The sequence below is a fragment of the Sorex araneus genome, chromosome 1 (genome assembly GCF_027595985.1).
Source record: "Sorex araneus isolate mSorAra2 chromosome 1, mSorAra2.pri, whole genome shotgun sequence".
In the NCBI taxonomy this organism is placed as follows: Eukaryota; Metazoa; Chordata; class Mammalia; order Eulipotyphla; family Soricidae; genus Sorex; species Sorex araneus.
In genome coordinates this window covers 123,991,297-124,008,969 of record NC_073302.1, presented here as the reverse complement: position 1 = coordinate 124,008,969, position 17,673 = coordinate 123,991,297, and the positions used below count along the sequence as shown (strand labels likewise).

Genomic DNA, 17,673 nt, shown 5'->3' with positions numbered 1-17,673 from the left:
TGGCCCACTCTGAGGACGGCCGCATGTGACCTCAAAACTGAAAAACATAGAAAAGACAGAAAAAAAAGAAAAAGAAAAACATAGAAAAGAAATGTTGATTCTAACTATATAGAAACAATGGTCTTCCAATAGCTAAAAAAATAATTAAAAGAAATAAAACTCATAGACCGAATTTCAAAACAGTATAAACTAAAGCTACAGCAACTAAGACAGTGTTACTGGTTTGGAGAAACAGCAGCAGGCATCACACATCTACCCCGAGTCTGCCAGGAGTGACTCCTGCGCACAGAGCCAGGGAGAAGCTCGGGCACAACCAGGTGTAGTTCAAAACCAAACGAAAAAGACATGAGAGCAAAAAATCATAAAAGCCACCAACTGAAAAAATTTTAGTTAATCATATATCTTACAATGCCAATGTCCTTATAAGGGAATACATAAGAATAAGCTAAATAACTGAATAAGCTATTTAGAAGGGGAAAAGACAGCTTGAATAGACTATTTTACCTAAGAAGACAGATGAATGCCTTTAAACAAAAAAAAATACTCAACATTATGTCATTAGAAATATGCAAATTTAAACCACAATGAGGTATCATGACATATCACTAAATACGCTATAACCAATACAGATACTATGTGGAGAAATATTCATTGTTGGCACAAACATAAAATTATAGTCTACTGAGACATTATGCTCATGCCAAAAGGCCCTGGATACTTTGGTCCAGTCAAAATACATCCATGCTTGGGTCAGTGGCAGAGAGCCTTACATATGTGAGACTGTAAGTCTGATCACCAGTGTTGTAAAACAAAACAAGCCCAAGATTAAAAAAGATCTACAGATTCCAATAACTCATAATGCTAACTTATACTTTTGGTTTACATATATAAAAATCACTGTCACACTGCTACTGTCACCGGCTGCCAGGGCTCTGCTGAGCAGGGGGAAGGGAAACTCAACCCACCCCACGCCAAGGGGCCCCGATGAAGACATCCAGGCGCGGAAGCAGGAGACTGCGTTGCTCTCTTCCAGGAGCTTTGTTATAATTTATAGTCTTATAGTTTTATAAAAATCACTACCATCTTTTATTGGTCCAACAATTATAGTGCCAATAAATATCCCTTCTTTGCTTTGGGAATCTAACTGATAATGGCACATGATATATGGGTATGAGTACAAATCGTGCAGAATGAATTTATATTAATGTGCATAGTGAGGAAAAACAGAATTACCAAATTTTAAAGACATCTTAGCATAAAACAAACGTCTCAATGGACATTTGGGGCAGGACTATATGTCCTGTAAGGCAGCCACTTCGGAACACAGTTGGCAGTTTTTTCAAAAGTTCCTTGAGAAGCAGAGATAGGGCAGAGGATGGGACACTTGCCTTGCATACCGCTGACCTGGGTTCAGTTCCAAGCACCCATATGGTTCCCCAAGTTGACCCAGGAGTGATCCCTGAGCACAGAGCCAGAGTAAGCCTTAAGCACAGCTGGGTGTGGCCCCCAAACAATAAAAAAGACAACTGGGGTTGGATCCATAATATAGCAGGTAGAATGTTTGCCTTGCACGAAGATGACCCAGGTTTGATCCCCAGCAACCATATGGTCCTCCAAGCACTGCCAGGAATAATTCCTGAGTGTAGAGCCCGGTGTAACCCCCGAGCATTGCCAGGTGACCCAAAAAGCCAAAAAAATAAAATAATAAAAAATAAAAAGACACAACCATGCATAAAAAACCCTTACCGTACATATTATCTATATACCAACAATTTTCAGGAATAAAAAAATCAGGTACTGTGATCTGGTTAACAAACCCACAGGATCACCATGTATTAAAGACTATTTCACTCACCCTGGGATACCAACTGCATTCGATAATTATCTTATTTTGAACAGAACCACTAGTATCTAAAAATGGGAAGACATCATATAAATAATGTAGTCCAATCCCTTTGTTTTGCATATGAGAAGCAAAGAGATGAAATGAGTATTTTTTTCTAGAGCCAATACCATATCTACCACTTTGGTGGCTTAGAAAATACAGAGATGACCCAACCCGAATTTGATCCCCAGGACCATGGGGGCTCCTCAAGATCACCTAGGGTCCTATGGCCCCAGGGATCCCCAGGGGGACATCCCTAGAAGACCCGACACTACACAGTAGCACTATATCTTCAGGTCCTAGTATTGAGCTATCACATCTGGCTGGACAAATACTGTTGGAAGAGACCACTGGCCCTCTGATCACTGCTTGGAAAGAAAAAAAAGTTTCTATCAAAGGTTTACAATACTTAAATAGGAGGAAAAAAACTCAGGTAAGGAAAATTGTGATTTTACAATAAGATTAACACAGGCTTTTTAATAAAAGCACCAAGTAATCTCTGATCATCAAGGTAAAATGTTTTCTGAGTCAGATTAAAAAAATCAAAAGGCAACTGCTGGTCTGTAATATAAATTCAGAAGGCGAAATCAGGTTGCAGTATATGCTTCACTAGAATTTATTGACTGCAGTATGTTTTATTACAGAAATGTGTTCTAAAATATCTTTAGCTTAAGACCGATGCGTAATTGTTCCTTTTCAATGACTGATCTATAGACACAGAATTTTTGAAGATACTGAGGTCCCACTGCAAATTTATTTCTTTATTATTAGTGAAAAGACACAATTTCTGGAACCTTCCAGAATGGGCCACATCTGACTGTGCTCAGGGCATACTCCTCGGTCTGCACTCAGGGATCGTTACTGGCAGGCTCAGGAGACTGCAAGAGGTGCTGCAAACTGAACCTGGATCAGCCACATGCAAAGCCATCTTGCCAATAAAGAAACGACATAGCACCACATCTCCAGAAGAATAGATACTGCCAAATCTTCCCAGGAACACTGGTCAGGACTGCAAAACTTTTCTTTCTCTAATCAGGGCAGGCAGATTCCCCTTACTGCCTGATGTCCCAAAACCCTCTGACATAACTGAACCTCATCAAACTGCCAAACCACCAAATTGTTTCATATCTATAGCTCCTGTACTGTGGCCACAAACCCAGCTGTGGAACACCTCAAAATTTCATAGTATTGTCAGCCCAGTAGGATCACAGCAAATCTGATGAGCAAAGGTGCACAGAAGATTACCAACCTCAATAAGCCTAAACAATAACACAAAAAGCTCGACTAGTGCTAACCAACACAGTAGATCCTCAATGACTTCTCTAACATAACTGTGAGATATAACAATTACCATAAATTGTCTACTATTGATCTAAAGTTTGTTAATACATTTGCTTGTATTGTAACAAATGAAGTAAATGTTTGTACCTATAAGAATGGTGGAGTTGTGGGTCAAAAACTGGGGACATTTGTGGAGGGAAGGTCACACTGGTGGTGAAATTGATGTCTGGAACATTTAAGGCCTGAAACAACTATTATCAACAATTCAGTAATTCACACTGTCAACAAAAATTTTAAAAAGAAAAACAAAAAACGCTTAAGTAGACATGAAGTTTACCAATAGCATTGCACTGTTGTCCCGTTATTCATCGATTTGCTCGAGCGAGCACCAGTAATGTTTCTATTGTGATACAAACTTTAATTCAATATAAAGAAATTCAATATAAAGAAAAAGATGAAAGATGGTACTGATAAAAGTCTTAAAGTTCAAATTGTTAATAAACCTACTGGCCTAACCACCTGATTCCAACATTGCTATTTCTATCTATAATATAGCCATTTCCAAAGCTGACAGAAAATATTATTAATAATTTGTGCGTGCACGTGCGTGGTCTGCAGTACCACGGATTGAACATGATTGTAAACTGGCTTAAAAATGTACTTTTTTTTTAAAATTTTGGTTTCAAGGCCACACCTGGTACTGCTCAAGGACTACTCCCAGTTCAGTGCTTGGGGGTCTTTCCTGACTTGGGGACTATTTGGTGTCAGGGATTGAGTCCAACTCTCCAGCATGCAAATCATGAGGTCCAGGCAGAGAAGCCACCTCTCTAACTCCAATACAATACTTCTAACCTATTCCTGAAAATTTTTTTAATCTGGGTACTATTAAAGATGCAGTCAATCTATCAAACATCTTCACATAGGTATTCATTAACACCTACAATTACCAAAGTATCAAAGTGATCATATATCTCCTTTCTCTAAAACCACTACTGGAAGAGCCAGAGTGATAGTACAGCAGGTCGAGCTTTTGCCTTGAATGCGGCCGATTTGGGTTCAATCCCTGGCATCCAATATGGTGCCCCAAGCACCACCAGGAGTAATTCCTGATAACAGAGCCATGTGTAACCCCTAAGCATTGCTGACAGTGGCCCTCAAACCTCAAAATAAATAAAACCACTATTTGAGTTAATTCTTCTAAAAATCAATTTGGGGGACAGGTTGTAATCTCATGCTACCTCTATATATAATGTGTATTTTTTTTACATTTCTGCCACATTACAATTAAAATTTCATTTTAGATTATGAATTACTAGATAGCAAAGATAGTACCCATTTGTATATTTCCAGTGACTACCATAATACCATGCAGTTTTTATATGATGAAAAGGTTATGCTTTAGCCTACCAAACACTTTACCTGACCACCCCTGCCCCTCCGCCTCCACACGCGATGGGCAACTAAACTGATGTTCAAATATCTTTTTCCTTCAAAATGGGTGTACCTGTTCAGGACAATTTCTCTTCAATGTGTTATCTGTGCATTGAGATTGTAATGTGTAAGGTACATAGATCTTTTAATATTTTAAGTAGAGGATGCTAATGTTCACAGTGACACACAGTCACTAAATGAGGGAAAGCAAGGATAAATAAAAAACGAGTGGCAATCTGTAGACTAAATGCCCAAAGCTGCAACTTTACTTGATAGTAGCCACTTGGGAATGCAGAACCTAACAGATCTGTAAGTTTTAAGATAAGCTGGCAATCTACCCTCTTCTTTGTTGCCTTCCCACCTCCCACCCTTAACATGGTTTCCTAACTTTAAGGAAAAGTTTGCATAATGGACTTAGCCTGAAGTCCTATTTGTAACCTCTTACAAGAATATAATTTCTTCAACTGACAGAACAAACTGAATCTAAACATTGCCATTATTTGTTTCTTTCCTCTTTCCTCAGGCTCAAACTGAAAAAAAAAAAAAAAACCAAAAACCTTTTCCTTCTTTCTTTTTTGTTTTGCTTTTGGGACCACATCTGGCAATGCTCAGGGATTACTCCTGACTGCACTCAGGAATCACTCCTGGTGGTCTGGTGGTACTTGGGAGATCATATGGGATGACAGGGATCAAACCCAGCCTGGCCGTGTTCAAGGCCCAGCGCCCTGCCCACCGTACTATCTCACTGGCTCCAACAACTTTTTCCTTCAAGACCATGAAACTACATGGACTTTCTTTTAGTTCTAGAAAATACTTTCTGTTTCACTATTTTTATAAGTCCTCAGTCTGGAAAGCTATTCACTTCCCAAGTATATGCTGCCCCAGCCCCAATCCCTTGTGGATTCCTATTCATTCCTACTACTCTGATTATTGCCTGAGGAAGTTCCATGATCTTTCCTCCACTAGACTGTCTTCTGCTAAAATAATCTCAAGAACTGGGGCTGAAGCAATACTATAGCGGATAGGGCATTTGCCTTGCATGCGGCCGACCCAGGTTCAATTCCCAGCATCCTATATGCTCCTCTGAGCACTGCCAGCGGTGATTCCTGAGTGCAGAGCCAGGAGTAATCCCTGTGCATTTCCAGCTGTGACCCAAAAAGAAAAAAAAAATCTCAAGAACTTTTCTTTTCCTTCCTAAAATCATTGTTAAAACTATACTGATATTCTTTAATTATGATACTACTTACCTCTTAGTAACTTGGTATCTTGGTAACTTATCAAGAGGTAACTAGTATGTTTAATTACCAATTCCCTACCAAGTTTTTAAGTTCAAAGAGGGAAAAAAATGGTATGCTCGCTCATTAAATAATTTAATCAATCAATATGACAGGCATTAATAAATATTTGAGAAAAGAATAAAGGTTAATGTCTAACTATAATACAAAAAAAAAAGAAATGAAGTAAAAAATCAGAAGCAAAATTTTGATTTTTCCTAAAACTAAAAAGATTTTTGCTTTTAAGGAGTGTATTGTACACCAGGATCCTGTGCCACCCTGTATTCACTCGGGGCACCCCAGAGAGGGGCGGGTGAGAGCTCTCCCCGTCCCAAGGGACCCAGCCCCAGAAGCCGACCCCCACTACCCAACTGCCGCCAAACTCCAGGCCGCTTCACACATGCTGGGGCCAAGCCTCACAAATGAGTGAAGTCCCACGGAACCCAGTTAACGTGGAATTTTGTGATCTTGGACTCTGGGCTCAACAGGACCCAGGAGCAGAGATCCTCTGCCTGCTTCCCCCAATCTCTGGCGACCCAGGGGTCATACCCATAAGCCACCTCCTGCTGACACCAGATAATCTCCTCATTGGCCATCCTCCAGAACTCACAGCTGCTTCTCCCAGAAGGGAGCATAAAATGAGGCCCCCATAACCATGCCACCGGACCACACGCCAGCCTGTTTTCACTCAGGGTGCCCCAGAGGGGTGCAGGTGAGAGTCCACCCCGCCCCAAGGGACCCAGCCCCGGCAGCCGGCCTCCACTACCCAATCCCCACCATGCTCCGGGCCGTTTTTCCACATGCTCAGGCCGAGCCTCACACATGAGTGAATATATTCCTGGACAGCACGGCCGCAAAACCGCATCATCATAGAATATATATATATATATTATATATATATAATATGCCTCTCAGAGAGCCCGGCAAGCTACCGAGAGTATCCCCCCACATGGCAGAGCCTGGCAAGCTCCCAGTGGCATATTCGATATGCCAAAAACAGTAACAATAACAGGTCTCATTCCCCTGACCCTGAAAAAGCCTCTAATCATTGGGAAAGACAAGTAAGGAGAGGCTGCTAAAATCTCAGGGCTGGGACAAATGGAGATGTAACTGGCGTCCACTCAAGTAAATCAATGAACAATGGGATGACAGTGATATAGTGGCAGAGATTCAACACCAGGGTGATAGATATCTCAAAGGGCTAGAATATTTGCTCTGCAGGTAGGAGTCCCAGGTTCATTCTCTAGTACCACACAGTCACTTGAACACCATCAGGAGTAGGCCTCCAAGCACCTTTGAGTGTGACCCCAAAACAAAAACATAAAATCTATATTTTTTATTTGAACTACTGTATTTTTTAAGTGACTGCTCTATTCAGGATCTCCAATCACCCTATTGTGTCTACAGTCTAGTATCTAAAAGCTGTACTAAAAAAACTAAATAAATTTACCAAATTTAGAATAAAGTCAAAATCCTTGGCAAGCTGTTTTTATATTTCAATTTTTCTTTAACATATGTACTGTATTGTTATATTTATTGTATTACGATTATTGCTAAGGAATGAACCCAGCTGTGCTTGACGCTATGCTCCAGTATCACTCCTGGTACTGCTCCAGGAGACTATATTTTGTACCAGGAATAGATCCAAGGTTGACTACATGTAAGGGAAGCACCTTATCCCTGTAGTATATCTCTAGCCCCTATAATGAACTGTTTTAGTTTTTTTTTTAACAGCAAAAGAATCACAATCTCACTGCATTTCAAGTACAACGGTTTAATAATTTTAAACCACTGGTTTATAATTTTTTTTTTTTTTAAAAAGAGTGGCTGGAGATATATTTCAGCGAGTAGGGTGCTTGCCTTGCATGAGGCAGACCCGAGTTAGATACCACACATCCCATATGGTCCCTGGAGCACCACTGGGAGTATTTCCTGAGTGCAGAGTCTGGAACAAACCCTGAGTATCGCCAGGTAGGGCCCCAAACAGAAAACAACCAAACAAAAAACAACCCAAGCAATTTCTAAGCAAACATCTACAAATATGTAATCAACTGGGCCACGGAGATTATTCATGAGATAGAATACAATGCCCAGCATATGCAAGACAGTGAGTTTGGTCAATGGCATCACAAGCCTCCTATCCCCACCAAGCCACCCAGGCACCAGTGAACCAAGCATCACTGGGAGATCCCCTGAGCACTACGTGGGGTAGGGGAGGGTTTTGAAGGGCTTTGGCACCTATTAAGAAACATAATTAGCTTTCTGATCTGCTATCTGTAATGAACCCACTGCCAAGATGCAGATTTTTGTAAAAACCCTTACAAAAAAAGACTATTACGCTCTTGAGGTTGAATCTCCAGATACATTAGAAAATATAAAAGCCAACATACAGGAGGAAGGAATTCCTCCCAACCAGCAAAGACAGATCTTTGTTGATAAACAACTTAAAGGTGCACACATTTTGTTTAACATGCAAAAGAAATCCACTCTTATGCTATGAAAAAGTCTTTCACCACACCCAAAAAGAATAAACTTAAGAGAAAAAAGGCTAACTTGGCCATCCTGCAATACTACAAGGTGGATGAGAATGACAAAAATCAGTCACCTTTGCCAGAAAAGCCCTCCAGGTAAATGTAATGCTTAAGTTTTTTATAGCCAGCCACTTCAACAGATATAACTGTGGCAAATATTGTCTGACCTATTGTTTCAACAAACCAGAAGACAAATAATTACCTGTATGGATTAATAGCATAAACTCTTTTTTGAAAACATAATCTACCAAAGCGTAAAGACAAAAATTTTTACAAAGCAAAACAAAAAACTGATACAAGATGATAAGGAAATGGCAGTCACACTCTGGGAATAAGGAAAAGAAAACAATACAAAGAAAGAGAATATTGAATAAAGAAGAGTTGGGCCACACTGTCATAATTCGTTTTTAAAAGTTATTTGATACGGGGCAGGAGATAGTACAGCTAGCTTGGGTTTGATTACTGGAACCACCTGCCCCCCCAAGCATCATGGAGTACAGCCCTGCAGAATCCCAGCACAGCTAAGTGACTCAGTACCCCTGGCACTTGCAGAGTTCAAGGAACATTGCATTCCTCTGGCCAAGAATTGCTGGTGGAGGTTGGAGAGACAGCACAATGAGTAGAGCATTTGCCTTGCATGCAGCTGACCCGGGTTCAATTCCCAGCATCCCAACTGATCTCCTGAGCACTGCTAGAAATGATTCCTGGGTGCAGAGCCAGGAGTAACCCTTAAGCACTGCTGGTTGTGGCCCCAAGAATGGAAAAATAAAAAAACTTCTAGTGGGCCTCCTAAGCAATGCCTGGGAGGTTTTCCCAATATTTACCTTATATACTTCTATTGAAATGGGCTGATTCGAGAACAGTCACACTGTAGCACTGTCATCCCACTGTTCATGGATTTCCTGGAGAGGGCACCAGTAACATCTCCATTGTGAGACTTGTTACTGTTTTTGGAGTATCGAATACGCCATGGGGAGCTTGCCAGGCTCTGTCATGTGGGCGGGATACTCTCGTTAGCTTGCCAGGTTCTCCGAGAGGGACGGAGAAATCGAACCTGGGTTGGCTTCATGTAAGGCAAACATCCTACCCACTGTGTGTCGCTCTAGTCCTCGAGAACAGTAACACCACAAAATATTGATGTGGTAAAATGTAAACTTTTGTTGTGTTGTTTTTGTTTGGTTTTGGACTACACCCGGGGATGCTCAGTGGTTATTCCTGGCAGTGCTCAGAAGACTATATGGATGCCTGGGATTGAACCGGGTCAGGTGAGTGTGAGTCAAGCACCCTACTAGCTGTACTATCACTTTGATTCAAAATGGAAATTCTTTCTACATTACGGTGGGAGTGAAAATGGTCCAGTTGCTTTGGAAGAGAGTTTGTCAGTTTTTTAGAAAACTTAGGCATAGTTATAACCATATAATCCAGTAATTAATATTACCCAAAGGAGTTAAAAACTATGTTCACACACAAACCTACATGTGGATGTTTATAGCAGCTATATTCACAATTGCTTAACTTGGAAGTAAACAAGATGTCCTTCAACAGATTTAATAGATATATTATAGTATATTCAGATAAAGAAATGGTCCCTCTGCCTCACCCCAAAAGAGCTATTAACAGTGAAGCCTAAACAAATCATGGATACGACTGACTAAAATTATATTGAGTACAATGACAGTATAGATTCATTCTTGTGAATGAAAAAATTTATTCATTCATTCATAAAAAAGAACCATTCTGACTTTAAGGAAACATATATATGATCATTATACACATGTTAAGATTCATAATATTACTAATCACCAGAGAAATAAAAACTGCAGTGTGATGCATATGTTAGAAAAGCATTATCACAACAACAAAATAATGTAAGACATCACACATGCTGGCAAGCATATGGAGAAAGGGGAAACCTTATGCATTGCTGATGGGAATTTAAATTGGATCAGGCATTAAGGAAAACAGTATGTATGGAGAGTTTTCAGGAAAAAATTAGAAAGCAGAACTATCGTAGGATCTATCAATTCCATTTCTGAGTATTCAAGGAAAATCAAAATACAAAATTGAAAAGACAAATGCACTCACTGCAGTATTACAACAGCCAAGATATAAAAACAATTTGATCATCAATAGATGAACAAAGAAAATATGGATATACACATATGTATATATACAATGGGATATTATTCAGCCCTTACAAAATGAAATCTTGCTGTTTCTTACAAGGATGGATTTAAATGGCATTATGCTAAAAACAGTAACAAGTCTCATGATAGAGACGTTACTAGTGCCTGCTCGAGCAAATAGATGAGCAAGAAGATGACAGTGATACAGTGATAACCATGACAGTGACAGTGACAGTGATGTCCAAAAAAGTAGTCAAAGAAAAACAATTTTATCACTTAAATGCAAAGTTCTTAAAAATAAAATTATACTCAATGACATAGAGAACTAAAGAGTGGTTGCTAGAGATGGGTGAAACATTGAAGGGTGTCAAAAGGTTCAAATAACCAGATATAAAATAAATAGGTCACCAAGATATAATAAACAGCATGGTGATTATTGTTAACAATACTGTGGTGCATATATGAAGAAAAAAAAGAGTCATCTTTAAATTTTTTTTTTTAATTTAATCACTGTGTTGAGCGATAGCACAGTGGGTAGGGCGTTTACTTGCACACGGCCGACCCGGGTTCGATTCCTCTGCCCCTCTCGGAAAGACTGGCAAGCTACCTAGAGCATCTTGCCCCCACGGCAGCGCCTGGCAAGCTACCCATGGTGTATTCGATATGCCAAAAACAGTAACAACAAGTCTCACATGGAGATGTTACTGGTGCTTGCTTGAGCAATTCGATTAGCAACGGGATGACAGTAATACAGTAATACACTGTGATTAAATTCATGATAGAATTTCAATCATACAGTATTCCAACATCCATCCCTCCACCAGGTTCCCTCGAATCACGCCCCCAACCCCACCTACCTCTAAGGCAGATGCAGGCATCTCTCCTCTCTCTCCCTCTCTCTCTCTCTCTCTCTCTCTGTCTCCTTCCCTCCCTCCCTCTCTTTCTTTGTCTCCCTCCCTCCCTCCCTCCCTCTCTCTTCCCCCTCCCTCTCTGTCTGACTCTCTGTCTCTCTCTCCTATTGGGTATTGTGGTTTGTAATACTGATACTGAAAGGTTATCTAGAATATCCCTTTACCTACTTTACACTCAGTTCCTATCCAGCATGATCATTCCTAGCTACTAAGCTATTATTGTCATACTTGTCTCTTCTCTATCTTACTTACCCTCAGTCCCACACACACACTTGTGGTTCCAACCACTGACCGGTCAAGTAATCTTAAAAGTCTCATTGTCACTGTCATCCCCTTGCTCATTGATTTGCTCGAGTGGGCACCAGTAACGTCTCCGTCGTGAGACTTGTTACGTTTTGGGCATACTGAATACATCTAATATCAAAAAACTATTTTGTGGGGCTGGAGCAATAGCACAGCAGGTAGGGCGTTTGCCTTGCACACGACTGACCCAGGTTCGATTCCCAGCATCCCACATGGTCCCTTGAGCACCGCCAGGAGTAATTCCTGAGTGCAGAGCCAGGAGTAACCCCTGTGCATTGCCGTGTGTGACCCAAAAAGAAAAAAAACAAACAAACTATTTTGTTAACTAATGACAGAGGTAAACTGAAATTTCTAAATTAATTACACTAACACTTATCTTACAACATATTCAAATGCCCAACACCATTATGTTGTAAACCTCAAGCCATATCAATGCTTATGTTAATTACACATAAATTCTCAACATAAGTACTATTCGGGAGTAATCCTGATAATGGGGAAAGCTATACATGTATGGAGGCAAAGAGTATATGGGAAATCTTTGTACCTTCCTCACAATTTTGGTTTAATACTAAAACTGGTCTAAAACTAGTAATTTGATTATTGACAAAAGATGGAAATTAAGAAACAGTAATAGGGGCGGGAATAGGGCTCAAACAGGTGGAACACAGGCCTGACATTTTGGAGAACCTATATTGGATATTTTAGTTACTAGATGTAGTCCTAAAGGTCTCCAGCACTGAAGCATCAGGTCCAAGACTGCACACCTCAATGTCACTCAACTGTTCCCTCCTCCACCCATCTACCACCTAATTCTACCCCACCCCTACCACTCCGCCAGCCAGCATTTCTGGGTATGGTCCCTTTTTTAAAGTACATTGACAGGAAATATGAGGGAATGGAGAACAACGAATTAAAAAGTCAATACACATATTACTTAGGCAAGTCAATGAACTCATATGACATTCATTTCTCTCTTTGTAAAATGAACACACTCTCCACAACTTTATATGATCAGGAAGGACCAGAAACAATGTACACCAAAGCAGCTTGCATGGATTACAGTGGTGGATGGAAATTCAGGAATAGCGTTAAAATTATTATTACTAGAAAAAGGTATAAGGGGCTGGAGACCATACAGTGGATAGGATGTTTGCCTTATGGGTTCAATCCTTGGTACTCCACATGGTCCCCGAGCACTGCCCAAAGTAATTCTTGAGTACAGAGCCAGGAATAACCCCTAAATATCACCATATATAAGCCCCTCCCCCACCACCAAAAATGAAAAGGCAGACAGAAAGAGGCTTAAAGCAATATGCTATATTATATATGACCTATATAATATAGCAACTGAATGAGAAACAAAGTTACAAAATGTAACACATGAAATACTGTGATTATTGTCCATTCACTTACGATTAAATATCTACTATAATTCCCAGCAATGCTAATTTAATAAAGGTCTAAACAAAAGAATTTAAGGTCAAACTCATTTATAGTTTATATAATTCTTGAGAAATATGATAGATGGTTATAAAAATGACACAAAAATGAATCTTTAAAAAACTGTGTTAATACAGTGATTCTCTAATTTTAAAAAAATGAACAGCCAAAAAAAAAAAAAGAAGTGTCTTAATAAATGTAGCACTGCACTGCAATGTCGTCCAGTTGCTCATCGATTTGCTCAGGCGGGCACCAGTAATGTCTCCATTGTGAGACTTGTCACTGTTTCTGGCATATCGAATACACCACAGGTAGCTTGCCAGGTTCTGCCGTCCGGGCGGGAAACTCTCGGTAGCTTGTGGGGCTCTCCTTTTGCTGACTTTTCAGTACTCAATAACATCAACATAAAATAGTTATAATTCTAATTTTAAAACTTATCTATGAAAATGAGTACTGAAAAGTCATCAAAAATAGTTTAAAAGTAGCATGATGCTTATGTAGTGAGCAAAGATATTAATTATAAGTAAAGATATTTCTCACTGTCAGAGAGGCAAGGCCAAAGCAGCAATGTAACTATAGCAATAACTAATTTATCTATGAAACGGATTTGGAAATGGGTAGAGAATGAGAACAAATAATCATAAGTGGTATCCACTTAAGTGGTCATAAGTGGTTGAATAAGCATCTAGAAATCTGGAATATTAATACCCAATATTGTGTTCCTGGATTTTATTAGGACAGGTTAATAAAGCAAAGCAGGAAGTGAGTGGGAACAAGGAAAATAAACATAAGAACTAAAAGTTATATGTACTTTCTCTTAGCTCATCCCTAAGAAGAAAAGTCTTCAAAGAAAATGGAAAAGGCATATATACTTAGTTGTGAATAATGATGGCCAATTTACTTAGCACTCTAAAGGTTTAATGGAATATAAAGAGGATATAGTGCTGAACTAGTTATTTTGTTCTGGGGAGTTTTGAGCCACACTGGCATTTCATAGGGGGTTACTCCTGGCTCTGTGATTAGGGCTCACTCCCAACAATGCTCAGGGCACCATTCAGTGACAGGGAACAAACTAGAGTGAGAACATGTGCAAAGAAAAGTACCTTACCCCTATAATATCTCTCTGGTCCACAAGTCAGTTACTTTAAAAAGGTAGTAATGTAACTGCATCTTAGGATAGTCTTTAATTAACTATAAGGAGATGACAGACTTAAAGACACAAAATGATACAGCAGGATAAAATGTTTTTGTGTATTAACTAGACTGGAGGTTTTACAACTATTGATAATAAAGTAATTTATGTCTGAGCTATCCACAATACTAGGTGCTTTACATTCATCAGAATTTGAGTGCCTATTTGGGGCAAGACATCATGTACACTACTACACACGTGACAATATTATGTTCTCTTACTCCAACCAACTTATGAACTGCACTGTAGCACTGTTGTCCCATTGTACATCGATTTTCTCTAGCGGGCACCAGTAACATTTCCATCCTGAGACTTGTTACTATTTTTGGCATATCGAATATACCACGGGTAGTTTGCCAGGCTCTGCCGTGCGGGTAGGATATTCTCAGTAGCTTGCCGGACTCTCCGAGAGGAACAGAGGAATCAAACCCAGGTCGAAAACAAGCCTTTTTTCCCCCAAGGAAGTTAGACAATTTGCCTATTACACAGCTAATAACAGTTAAGAGGTGGACACAAATCTATAAAGCCAATGTTTTTTTTTTTTTAATGAACCACTGTGGGGTACAGTTATAGACTTACAAACTTTCATGCTTACATTTCAGTCATATAGTGATCAAGTACCCATCCCTTCACCAGTGCCCATTCTCCACCAGCAATGATCCCCGTATCCCACCCACCATCCCCACCTCATTCCCCCCACCCCACCCCGCCTTTGTGACAGGAAAGCCAATGTTCTTAACCACAACCTAAGTGCCTCAACACAGTAAAAATTCTAAATGATGACTATATAAATTTATAGTCCTTAAGAAACTCCTTAAGAAACAAAATCATAATTCAAATATTTCACTAATAATTGATGTACAAAAATTTTGTTAAATTCTAACTCAGTGTTTCATGCTAACTGCAGCTATATCATTTAAAAGATTCAAATCTCGAAATATGCTCAGGAGAAAAGTAACTTATCTAAAATTAGCAACTATGTGCATTTAGTTCACTATTAACTGTTCTAGTCTGATTAATCACAAAAGCAATCAGATAATAAATCAGAAAATCATAAAGATGAAACAAGCTGGATATTTGTTGAGTGCAAGTTAACAGACAAATCAAAACAATGCCATCTATTGGACAATTAGTAGAATGCAAACAACTAACAATTTACAAACATAATTCTTAACTATCTTCATTCATAATTTATAGAATGGAAGTTAATCATCTGGATATCACCCTAGACATTTACAAGTCTAGAAATCTGTCAAGATTCAATTTGAAATTCTTATACACTACTATAAGGAAGTTTCCACAAATAGGAGTAAACGTTTTACTTTCACACCAATCAGAGTAAGCTGGGTCCCTCAGACTGCTTTTCAAACCAAAGAGCTAATATTATCTAAGACAGTTACAGAGAAAACCAAAGCAGGTCAAGATAAAACTAAGCTGTAATTAATTTTTGCTCTGCAGAAAAAATTTCTCCTGGATATAAAATTTTCTATTATTATTTATCAGAACACCTATTTTTAGCATTATAACCAAATACTATTCACATTGTTTTTTTAAAAAAAAGAATATGAGAAATTAGTCAATACTGTCTCAAGATATTATTTGAATAATTACTATATTATTATAATGCTTAAAATCCCATAAAGGTGGTAGAAAAAAAAGCTTTAATTCAAATCTACACATACTGCATCACCAGTCATTAAACTTTAAAATTATCTATGGTAAGGTACAGAAAGTTAGATCAAGTTTTAAGAATTTGACTTTTGACACTGCATTTATCTTTTCAACAAAACTGTTTTGACACATAAAATTATCATGTTAGTCATTAATCCTTTAAGATAAACTGAGATATATAAGCAAAACAAAAATATGAACTGAATTGAGAGGGTATTACTTGTCCAACCTCATAAAACAAAGAACAAAGTCAAATTCAGGATTTTCCAGAAAATAACCTAATATAGGTTTTATATTACTAAGTAGTAATCCCAAATGTGATAGGCAAAAATAGAGGTTCCTAAACTTAACTGGTCTACAGCCCCCTTTTCAGAAAAGCAAAAAAAAAAAAAAAAAGGGTGGGGGTTGTTGAAAAGTATTGTCCACTTCTGGAAACACTGAGCTAGAGTGAGCCCAGAGAAACTGGAAACAAGCAAGAAGCATGCTTGACGCATTCCACATCCTGTACTAGGTAAACGTATATTTACTAAGAGTTAAAGGAAAATAAAGATCCATTTTGGTAATCTACATAGCTCACAAAGACTAAAAAGTTTCAAAGAACCAAATTAGGCAACCTCAAAATGACAATCTGAGGTTACAATCAACAGCATGATTTTGTGTAAATACAAGGCAAAAGTATAGGGAGAGGAGGTACGTGGAGGTGGAGCAGGGAGGGGTGGAATATGGGAAGGAATCTGGGAACACTGGTGGCAATAAGTTGACATTGGTGGTGTGGTGGTGAGATCAGTGCCGCAATATTGTATGTCTAAAACTCAACTATAAATAATTTTGTAAATCATGGTGCTTTAATTGAAAAATGGAGTTAGAGTACAAAAAAATAAAAATCCAAGACCCAAATTTTAAGTTAGCTAAAATCAAGGCCACGGTATTAAAAATAAGATGACAAATGGGTAGCAATAGAAACTGATAACAGACTTTTGGGACTATACTGAGAAATACGCTGTATTTCAACAATAGAAGACTAATCATTTCCCTATATTAATAAAATAATTGCATACATAATATGTATATAGCTTATCTATATACTTCAACATAAAGTTATTTAACTTAAATTTTTTACTAGTCACATTCATTTTGAAAAGCTGGCATTTTCATTAAATAGTAAACTAGTTCTTTCTTCAAAGGAAGGCAAACTATAAACCTTGGCAACTTTGTGTGTGTTTGGATGGGTGGTAATGAGGCTATAAACTTTGGGCAAGTTATAGCAACATGATTTGCCTTGATAAATTCCCATGTCATTTCCGATTCTGAATTGGCAAGGGCAAAAAAAACAGTTCTCAAAAGAATACTTTTATGGAGTGGCAAAGAAGAATGTAGGAAGAGTATTACTAGATAGTTACAAGCAAAGAAATACTTTTCACTTGCTTTGGTGTGACCAGTATAAGAGGATAAATGCCAACAGACTAATAGGGTTCTAATGGTAATTTTGCTAGAGTTCCAAAATTTTGGCCTACATTTTACATTTCACTCAACTTTCAAAATAGTACTCAAGAAAGAAAGAAAGAAAGAAAGAAAGAAAGAAAGAAAGAAAGAAAGAAAGAAAGAAAGAAAGAAAGAAAGAAAGA

At 38.6% G+C, this 17,673-nt stretch overlaps 1 protein-coding gene and 1 pseudogene across 2 annotated transcripts in view; one reads left to right on the top strand and one right to left on the bottom strand.

Annotated features, from left to right (window-relative positions):
* Nucleotides 1–17,673, bottom strand: part of NIPBL (NIPBL cohesin loading factor) — a 212,128-nt gene that overhangs the window by 150,299 nt on the left and 44,156 nt on the right. The window lies entirely within an intron of this gene.
* Nucleotides 7,843–8,757, top strand: LOC129400813 (ubiquitin-40S ribosomal protein S27a-like; annotated as a pseudogene).